Genomic DNA, 10,443 nt, shown 5'->3' with positions numbered 1-10,443 from the left:
AAAAAAGATTTACAAGGTCAATTTTAGTTTTATGAAGGTAATTAATTTCTCTAAGTTAAATTTGATTAGTGGATATTAAATACTATTTTATCATTGGCTTAGTTACCACACCAAAAACATTTGAGCCGCAAAAACATTTTTAGTGACAATTTTGTGTGCAACAAGAAAAACTCTAGTAACCAAAAACCTCAGAACCATATGGTAAAAGTAATTTTTATCCATGTAAATATGTTTCTAGATTTATATAAGCTATCCCTTCATTATTTACTTCTTTAATAATAAATATTATCTGTTAATTGTTTTACCGCCTGATAAAAGTTATTCGAACCGAATTTCTGCCTAATATTTCACAAACGACTCTTAGAGGCTCCGAATCCTCTTGCTTGCTATCCAAGTAACTCGGCCCCCTTTCTCAGTCTCTGGGATGATATTATCTCATATTCTCACCATTTTCTGCTGTGTTTTTAACTACGAGTAATTAACCGCAGTTAACTACGGATAAACACATCATTATGACGCTAACTGTATTTCATCAAAATCACATCCCTTCTCTCTTATTATCAACCCATTCCTTTCTAATTTTTTCAGCCATCTTTACCACATTTAATTAGGTTAGACTTCAGATTTTATTTAAGACAATTAGTAAACAAAAATTCAATAACATTTTACCATAAAGAGAGAGATAAAAACTGTGAGTGAGAAAGGAGAAACAGAGAAACTTCTGCGCCTATTACCTGCATTTTCAGCCCCCTATCTCACTATTCATACACTATTCTTCAAGTGTTATTCAAAGACTCAAACCATACAAGTACAAACTCTTGTCCGTTTTTGCTAATTCTTGTGTTTATACCGAAATTGCAGCTAGGTAAACTCTTGTTCTTTCTCATTTCCTTTTCTATTTTTTAAAACAGTAGCCATGATGAATTCTTATTCTCCTCCATGTATAGAGAAATCCTCTTGAAGCACCCATGGAGAACGCTTAAGGAGTTAGGGAGTTTCGAGCTCAAAGTGGTTGAATTTCAACGTTTTGTGACACTTTAGACAAAAAAAAGAAAAAAGAAAAAAGAAAACTCACCACCACCAGCTGTGTTTCTATCCTTGTGTGCATGTTTTCTAGTGTGATAAAGCTTTAATAACTGAATTACATAAGAGGTAATAGTTAGGATTAGTTAGAATATGTTTATGCTTGTTTTTGGTACTTATATGAACCATTTTGTAGTGAATTTGTGCTTGTTTTGAAATTCTAGAAATTATGTGAGTTACCACTATTTTGGCTTACTAAATTTATGTAATATACTATTATATTACCTCTGGATTTTGTATGGTAATAGCCAAAAACATGAAAGCACTTGGGGTTTAAGTTTCAAGCTTTAAACGTCACAAAAGTGAAGAAAAATATAAAAACTGTACCTCTTAAATTTTCAGTTACTAAAAGCATGAAAATTATGATAAGAGTTAAAAATTAGTTAGAAAAATAGTTTTGATCCTATAAAACAAGTAGGTAAAAATAAAACGGCCGTTATGGTCATTTTCGGATAAAAAAGAGATTAAAAACATAATATAAACAAGATATAAGTAATATTCTGAAAGTAAAATTTTGAATTTAATAGATTTAGAGGTTGAATAATAATTATATAAATTATTTGGGTCAAAACTTATATTTAAAATAAAGTTTTAGGCTTAAATAAAAGTTTTAGTAAAAGTTAGAGATAAAACGATAAAAAACAGTCATAGAGCAAGTAAATAAATTAATAAAGGGTAAATTGGCTTTTAAGTCCTTAGTGATAAAAATTAGCATTTAATAAAAATATTAGGAGTAATTTTGGTTATAGAAAACTATTAGGATTAATCCGATAGAATTTTGATGCTAAAAAAGTTAAACGGTAAAACTATAGCACTTAGAGTAAAAATGAAATTTTTAGGCATAAGGCACAAATTAAAATTGATTAACTCAATGAAGGAGAAAAGGTCTATTAAAAAAATATGAAAATACAATGGTAAAATAATAACATTAGTAGTGAAAGTGTCATTAAAAACCTAATAAAAATAGTAAAAAGAGAAGTTAAATAAAAGGGGCAAAATGGTAAAATGTGATAAAGTTGACATATTTTAAGAAAGAATTGGGCACAAATTTTTATAAAAGAATAGAGAAGTCCCTTAGAAATGAATTTTGTTGAGATACCCTACGGAAGAAGAAACTGTAAACTCCAAAGTGTTACGAGGTACCTGGCAGAGCGGACTTCCATCCCACCAGGCCAGAGACTATATAAACGTGGGAACGCCCACTATATAGACTGTTACTCACTGGGAGCACTTGTATTTTTGGGCCATACTTTATTAGTGCCGCGACTGTATTTCGGGCACCAGTGCGTGACCGACCTAGCCATATCCGGACTTGCGCCGGGTAACGTCGGGTTGCAGGTAGCCAACCAACGCATGAGCTCATGACCTGCAGACTAGACATGCATCATACTTGGTTGTTGCATTTCTTTGCTTGTATCTGCTTACTTGTATATGTGACTGTTATACTAATTTATATATATACTTGTGATTGCATTTGTTTGTATGATTGATTACTGTTGTAACCTTATAAACGATTAGACTTAGGCTGTAAATCCCTTTAGATTTTTCGTATAGTACCCTACTGGGAACCTTAGGTTCTCACCCCCTTTTTTCCATGTCCGCAGATGGGGACTGACGTGGTCTTCTTTGAGTACCCGGCATACGGCAGCTACGTGTGGACCGCGCGATGGGGAGCGCACTGTTTTGGGGTTGTCCGCTGATAAACCACAAATTGATGGTTTATTTTGTATTGAAATGAGTAGATTTTATCAACTTATCCCACATTTATTCACTATAATAGCATGGTTTTTTGAATTCTTTCTAAATTATGCTTAAGATTAAAAACATGCTTTTTAGGATCTTAATTTGCTAAATTTAATTCACTTTAATCCCATTCAATGTCTTGATGTGTTTGTTGAAGTGATTTTAGGCTTAGAAGGCAATGATATATTATAGAAGTGAAGAAAAAGCATACAAAGTGAAGAATTCATGAAAAAATTAAGTTTGGAGCATTTCAGGGTCATGTGTACACACGCTTTATGCGTGCATGAATATCAAGTTGTGCGTACGCACACTATCGTGCGTACGCATGTTTTGGAAATTTGCTAATTCATGTGTATGCATGCCTCATGCGTATGCACGCCTGCCAGCACGTGACTTCACTTAAGTGAACACATGGGTTGCGATTTCAGGGCGTTTTTGGGTCTAATCCAATTCATTTCTGAAGTATTTGAAGTCAAACTCAAGAAGGATCAAGAGAAAGCAATTATGATAGGTTTTTGTTATGTGTTAGGTTAGATTTCTAGAGAGAGAAACTCTCTCTTGTCTCTAGAATTTAGGGTTTTAGATTTAGTTTTTTCCATAGATTTAGGTTTTGATCTTGCTTTGATTTAGTTTCAATTACAATTTCTTGTTTTAGAATCTTAGTTTTCTTAGTTTACTTGTTAATTTCATCTATTTTGTTGCTTTTATGTTCATGAACTCTTGTTAATTTTTATTCCATTTAATGTGATTTGATGTTTTATGTTTCTTTGATGCTTGTTTTAGTTATCATTTTCTTACAATTGGTAGCTTAGATTTTATTATTCATGTAATTTACCATGTTTTTCCTTTTATGCATGCCAAGTGTTTAATAAAATGCCTCTTTTAGTTGTTGAGTAGTTTTTCACACTCTTGGCTTGGGATTGAGGACTTAGGTGACCTTGAGTCATTGATGTCAAATATTGATTGGTAATTTAGGGTTGTTAGTTGATTTGGTTTCCACTAACTCTACTCTTTCACTAAGTTAATTAGTGAGTTGGTTAGGATATGTGGATTGAAATCAATAAAGCCTATTTGACTTATCCTCGATGTTAGGGTTGACTAAGTGGGATTAACTCTTCATAATTACCATGTTTGTGGTCAATGACTAGGATAGAAAATCTTAACTCTCATCCCTTGCCAAGTCTCTTTTTAGTATTTGAATTTTCCTCTCCTTTGTTTTAATTGCCTTTAGTTTAATTCCTTGCATGCTCATTTAATTTCTTGCAATTTATATTTTTTGTTTATTTCAACCAAAATCTCCGATTTCCTCATAGCCAATAATTGAAAATTCGATTGCAATTCCTAGGGAGAACGACCCGAGATTAACACTCCCGGTTATTTTAGTTTGTATTGTGACAATCTTTTAAACTTTGATTGAGAGTTAATTGTTGGCTTGGACTATGTTTGCAATATAATTCTATTGAAAAATTCTAAACCAACATTAATCCTCACATCATCCGCGTATACACACCTACTATCTTCTCAACCGTCCTTTCTCTCACCCTCTGCTCAGCCAAGAGATTGACCCTGACATGCCCTATGATACGTTGCTATTCGAGCTTCACCCCGGTAGAGGCCAATATCCTTTTTCTCCTTACCCTCTAAACATGGCAGAGCCAATACCGGAGTCCCTGATCGTTGACGTACCCAAGTATCCACCATGGTTCAACCCCGAAGAGGATCAAGTGGTTCTCGATATACCTATGTCCGACGCTCCACCACTATCCCCTGTAGCCGAGCCAGGATTTGATGGGCCAGGGATTCCCGAAAGCTCTGGTTCCGCACCTTCAACAGAGTATAGCTCAGAGGCATGGATTGATTAGATGATGGCGGATCTGTACTCTAGTTCTTTTGAGACCGAGGAGGAAGACTACACATAGGACGCGAGCAGCAGCAATATCACTGGCACGTCATAGTGATTCCCTCGCTTTAGCATATTTACTCAGCAGTTTTCGGATATCTAGTATCAGCAGCAGCAGCAGCAGTAGTAGTAGAGGTCCTTGCCCTCACTCTTGATAGTCTTTTTAGAGGGCTAGCTCTTTTGTATTTATTTAATAAGTAAATTGGATTTCAGACTAGGGTGGCTCTTGTGAGTCGAGGCCTGTAAGCATTAAAATGAAGTATGTACATATTATAATAAGTAATTAAGTACGAACTTGAGTCTTGTAATGAATTAAGCCTATGGGCGTTTCATGTATGTTATGATTATGCTTTGCTATGCTTTTCCGTTTCTTGTATTAACTGCTTAACTTACAATTATTCTAATATGCGCGACTAGATACACAATTCTCGACTAACGCTATAGGCTCATATGTATACACTTAATATATGGTGTAAAGTCTCTAAAGTCAGCTAAATAGTAGCGTCTGGCTACTAGCCTTGGTCATGACGGGTTAGAAATTAGGTCGTTACATTCTGTACCTGAGATTCATGAGAGCAATCCCCGGAGTAGGCTAATATACCCAAATTGAGAAGCGCCAAATAAGGAACTCACGAAAAGCATTAAGCTTGGCCTCATACTGAAATAACATTCCTTTCTAATCCCAAGCAAAGAAAAAAAAAACAACACATGAATGAAGTAAACTTTGAAAAACGTTACAAGAAGTTAAAAAATTTGCAGCAAAAAATGAAGTAAAAAGGGAGAGGGAGGAGGAGAATCTAACTACCTGGAGGGAGGAAGGAGGCAGCTCCGGTGGCACAAGGAGCAGCGGCGGGAGTGACAAAAATGGAGGCAACAAAGTGACTAACACGACGCAAGGAGCGCCAACCGAGTCCACGCGGTCTTTCGACGCTGTTGGTGGTGGCTGACGCTGCCGGAGGAGGCTTCCAGAGGTGATTTGGGGGAGAGAGAAGGGAGTAGGTTAGAGAGAGTGTGTAATTCGAAAATGAAGGGGGAGAGGGTTGGCAATTTGAATTCAGGACAAGATTACCGCCGTATTTACCGGCGGATAAATCCGACGATAATGCTTTGCGAGTGACCAAAATGTAGCAATGCACTAATTAGGATTACCGTTAAATAAATCAGATGGTAATATTCACGCCAAATTTTTCTTTTTTTTTCCTCCAATTATTGCGAATATACCGTAAAAAAATCAAATCCGACGGTAACTTTTTTACTCGGCGAATTTATTACCAAATTTGCCGATATATTCGTCGGTAAACCCGCCGCTAATGTCTGGCGTTAAATCCAACGGTATTTAACGTTTATCTTATAGTGCATCTGCTATATCATGATTTTAGTTGTACCAAATTAGTCCCTCACTTTTTATTAAGTGACTCATTTTAGTCTCTGAAATTGAATGTCATACACCAAAGTAGTCCATTCACTAGTTTTTTCCTCTTTTTTTTTATACAAATTCAAATTTCTCAATATCTTTGAATGCATTAATTTTAATTCTATTTTTTTCACATGTTTAAATACAAAGTGTTTTGATAAAATATTTTAATTCTTAATTTCTTGTTAAAGATATGGCTAAAAATAGGGCTGCTTGGGATCTGTTTGTCGAATCAGGAGCTATTTTATATGACGAGGATGAGGACATTATGGCTATTTTCCAAGCTTAGAATGAAGTATTAGCACAAAAAAAGAAGGCATGCAAAACAGAAAGAGAAAGCAAGAAGGTGCCACCCCAAAAACCGAAATAAGGTGTGTAATAAAGTTTTTAAATGATTTTAGTTCGTGGAATATGAGGGGTTTATGGGGTATTGAAAAATGAAAAATGGTAAAAAATTTAAGCGTAAAACTAATGTGAATATGTTAGGATTGATAGAGAAAAGAAGGAGGTGATTTCTAAGTTTGATGTAGTGCAATTTTGGGGTAATGATGCGGTGAGTTTGGAATTTGTGGGATCGAAAGGTGCTTCTGGAGGTTTATTAATAATGTGGGATGTTATGATGTTTAGGTTGAGTAATTGTTACAAAGGGGAGAGATGGTTGTGTATAGAAGAGAAATTGACAAACAATAATTTTTATTTGTGCTGTTTACTTGGTGTATGGTGCGCATACAAGGGAAGAGAAGTTTGTTGTGTGAGAAGAGTTGAGTTTTTTATCGGAAATATGTCAGGTTCCTCTTTGCTACATGGGTGTCTTCAATGAGGTTGTGCAGTTGGAAGAAAGAAAAGGCGCTAATGTATTAACAGCATTATCGAACTGGTGGATATAGAGTTGAATGACAGTAAATTTACGTAGTTCAGGAGGTGAATCATGCAGTCAAATTAATAGAATATTGGTGAGTTTGGTTTCATTGTTATCATTTTGAGCACTTGGTTGAAAAGAAATGACAGAATTTTCAAGAATCAAGAATCAGGTGTTGTAGGAGTAGTTAACAGGTCGATTAAGAGTTACAAAGAGTGAAGTGATATTTGATCTTTTGGGTTGTTGATGGCTTTTATCGAAGATAATTAGGAATTCGTTTATTTTATCTGTTTAATACTTTTCTATTGAGACGTTGATACTCCATCTTATTGTGTTGAGCTTTTTATTTCAAAAAAAAAAATTTAGTGCAGGATGTTAATCTCAAAATTCATTTTAAAATTTAACTCTACTTTTATCATGGTTCTGAAAATCAAACCAGACTGGCCGGTTCAACCGGATTAACCGAAAATAGATCACCTAGCCGGTCCGGGTAAGTCCAGAAACCGCTTGGCAAAAAACTGGTGAAAAAACCAGTCGAACCGGCGGTTAACCGGTAAACCGGTAGAACCATCCGATTTTTTAGCAGGTTTTTGGTTTGAATACTCCATCCAAACGGCGTTGTTTTATACTTTATTTAAAAAAAAAAACCCCTAAATGGCTACCCAAGACACCCAGGACCCCCAACTCGCTCCCACTCCCACTCCCACTCTCACCCCTCTCGACGTCTCCTCTCTCAAACTGAAGAAAGCTTGAGATTGAAAGAAGAGGAAGAACCCTAGCCACCCACAGCCACCCACAGTCACCCAGCCCCCAGAGCCCCGCATCATTTGTCATCGCTGAACCCTTCTCTCTCTCTGTCGCGCTCTTTGTCTCTCTGTCGCTGCTCGCTGCTTCTCGCCGTGGGTCGTCGTCGCCGCATCTCCACTCCTCGTCGTGGGTCGTCGCTGCTTCTCCCTTCCTCCCCTGCGTCGTTTTTGCTTCTCCCCTCCTCGTCGTTTCTGCTTCTCCCTTGCTCGTCGACGTCGTTTCTACTTCTCTTTTAGGTGTGATGTCTCACAGTTTATCTCCATGTCTCTTTTACGTTTCTGCTTCTCTGCTTCTCTGAGTTTTGAGATATTAATTTTTGGAATTTTTATTTGATGATTCTGAAATTATTGATGATTTTGAATTTTTAGAATTTTGAGATATTATTGATGATTCTAAAATTTGATGAATTCTGTCTTTGATGAGTTATAAATTCAATTGTTTAATTTATTAATTTTGCTGAGATTGATTTTTAAATCCAATCTGTTGTACTTGTTATTTTGATGAATTGTTGTTTTGCTGTTATTGATTCAAAATAAAAACATTGCCATAATTCTACATTGAGTTGTTTATGCGAATTTGTTCTGATTTTGGATTGGTAACTCTAGTTGCTGATTGTCTGATTCTAAATTGTTGATGGTCCTATGGTACATGCTTCATTGCATTGTGCTGAATTGCTGAAATTTTCCTGATTTTGAGATGTTTATGGTTTGACTCTGCTGCATTGTGTTTATGCTGGAATTTTTATTTATGCTATATATATATATATATATATTTGTTGATTATTTATGAATTTTTAATCATAAATTATGAAAAACTATAAAATTTTAAAATTTTTTAGCTAAAAAATTATTAAATTCAAATATTTAAAATTATATATTAAATTTTTTATAATTTTATTATATATTTAATTAAACCGGTTGAACCCCGATTAAATCCCAATTAAACCTCTGAACTATTGAACTAGTCACCCTACTGATTTATTGACCGGTTCGATTCTCGCAACTTTAATTTTTATCATCAAATTGAATTCTATAATTTGTGACTTATAAATAAAGTTTTTATTTGAGATAATGTCTAATTTGATTCCGTCTCCAATGATAATGTAAAGTGGCTTCTTTAGTATGATCGAATAAATATTTTAAATTAATTAACCAAAACGAGTTTAATTAATTTATTTAAAATATTTATTTGATCATACTAAATTTTTAACTATGTTAATTTATTATTAGATATATTATGCTGACACTTTAAAGTTTTATATTAGTATTGTATTAATAATAATTGAATTAGAAACAAACGAAATTTACTATTTGTAAATTTACGATCAATTTGATTATTTTTAAAAATCAAAGACAGATTTATTAAGTGCTAAAAGCTTCAAAAACCAAAAATTACTTCATTTTTATTTACTTTAGTACTATGCAACCATATTAATGCAATTTATCCTTAGGAAATAAAAAAAATTGCAAAAAAAAAAATTAACATGCATATAAAATTTATTTTCCTATATACCAAATTTATTGGAATATAATACATTCATAAATGCTATATTATATCACAAATAAATTTTCTATCTATGATATATAATAAACACATTTATTACATAATAAATATTTATATATCATGACACATAATAAAGTTAAATTAATTCTAAATCTATGTATGATGACTTACAGAAACTAACATAATTGTTCAACTGACTCGTAATGTGTCACGGGACGTGATTTGATACTCTAAAATGGTTTGGAATTTTAGTACTTTTTAATTAAAAATAAGAGAAAAAATTTGTTTGGAATTTTAGTGTTCCTTGATAGAGTAATGTACTCAAAGGAGTTAGAATTCAGTTGAAAGCAGTTGCATAGCCTTTCAGATTAATTGCACAGCATATCAGTTAGTTAGTCTGTTAGAGAAGTCTGTTGAGTATGCCAGGCTGGCTTTAGATAGTTATAACCTTCATTTTCTGTTCTATCAAATCCTCCTCCCAACCACCACATGCTCTACTTGCAACTCCAGCAACTATTCATGATTTAAACTGGTATTTGGACTCTGGAGCAACCCACCATATGACCTCAGATCAACAAAATCTGATGGAAGAACAGGCCTATGAAGGATCAGATCAAGTGATCGTAGGAAATGGTTCAGGTTTGCGAATCAACCTTGTTGAAAAATCTCTCTTTAAATCTGATTTGAGCAATAAAGAATTCATTTTACAAAAGTTACTACATGTGCCTGATATTACCAAAAACCTGTTGAGTGTATATCAATTTTGCTGTGACAATTCTGCCTATTTTGAGTTCCATTCTGACAAATGTTGTGTGAAATCCCAGGAAATCAGTGAAGTAGTTATCCAGGGAGTAGTCAAAAATGGAATGTATCAATTTCTGCACTTCAAACCATCAATCAAGTTTGCCTGTGTCTCAACATTGTGCAGCAAGGACAACTTCTTGCTTTGGCACAATAGGTTAGGGCATGCCTCAAATAGTGCAGTATCCACTGTCCTTAAGTCTTGTAATGTCAATTTTAATTCCAATAAATCAGTATGTGAAGCTTGTTGTGTAGGCAAGTCTCACCAATTGCCTTTTCCTGTTTCTGATTCTGTATACACAGCACCTCTTGAATTAGTGTACTCTGACATCT

This window comes from Arachis ipaensis, chromosome B04 (assembly GCF_000816755.2).
Source record: "Arachis ipaensis cultivar K30076 chromosome B04, Araip1.1, whole genome shotgun sequence".
NCBI classification, from domain to species: Eukaryota; Viridiplantae; Streptophyta; class Magnoliopsida; order Fabales; family Fabaceae; genus Arachis; species Arachis ipaensis.
The sequence above is the reverse complement of the archived record's forward strand: the minus strand, read 5'-3'. Positions refer to the sequence as shown.